The following is a 1085-nucleotide window of genomic DNA, read 5'->3' on the forward strand; positions in this document are numbered from 1 at the left end:
AATTCAGACTCATACGTAAAGTACTCCTCGATTGCGGGGGTTGTAATTTTTGTAGTACAGCAAATATTTTCGTTAATCGAATATGTGTAAATGATCCATAAGCAACCCTTCAATTGCTCTTTAAGGTTAAAGTTCCCTTCGGTTTTAAAATTACGAATTTTATTATTATATTCAGACCTATATGTATAGTAATCCTCGATTGCGGGGGTTGTAATTTTTGTAGTACATCAAATATTTGTATTTCATTATTCGATTATGTATAAATGACCAAATGACCCATAAGCAACCCTTAAATTGCTCTCTAAGGTTAAAGTTCCCTTCGGGTTTAAAATTACGAATTTTATTAAAAAATTCAGACTTATACGTAAAGTACTCCTCGATTGCGGGGGTTGTAATTTTTGTAGTACATCAAATATTTGTATTTCATTATTCGATTATGTATAAATGACCAAATGACCCATAAGCAACCCTTAAATTGCTCTCTAAGGTTAAAGTTCCCTTCGGGTTTAAAATTACGAATTTTATTAAAAAATTCAGACTCATACGTAAAGTACTCCTCGATTGCGGGGGTTGTAATTTTTGTAGTACAGCAAATATTTTCGTTAATCGAATATGTGTAAATGATCCATAAGCAACCCTTCAATTGCAATTTAAGGTTAAAGTTCCCTTCGGTTTTAAAATTACGAATTTTATTATTATATTCAGACCTATATGTATAGTAATCCTCGATTGCGGGGGTTGTAATTTTTGTAGTACATCAAATATTTGTATTTCATTATCGAATATGTTTAAATGATCCATAAGCAACCCTTCAATTGCTCTTTAAGCTTAAAGTTCCCTTCGGTTTTAAAACTACGAATTTTATTATTATATTCAGACCTATATGTATAGTAATCCTCGATTGCGGGGGTTGTAATTTTTGTAGTAAGTACATCAAATATTTGTAGTTCGTTAATCGATTATGTATAAGTGATCCATAAGTAACTCTTCATTTGCTCTTTAAGGTTAAAGTTCCCTTCGGTTTTAAAATTACGAATTTTATTAGAACATTCAGACTCATACGTAAAGTACTCCTCGATTGCGGG

This window comes from Photinus pyralis, unplaced genomic scaffold (assembly GCF_008802855.1).
Source record: "Photinus pyralis isolate 1611_PpyrPB1 unplaced genomic scaffold, Ppyr1.3 Ppyr1.4_LG6, whole genome shotgun sequence".
NCBI classification, from domain to species: Eukaryota; Metazoa; Arthropoda; class Insecta; order Coleoptera; family Lampyridae; genus Photinus; species Photinus pyralis.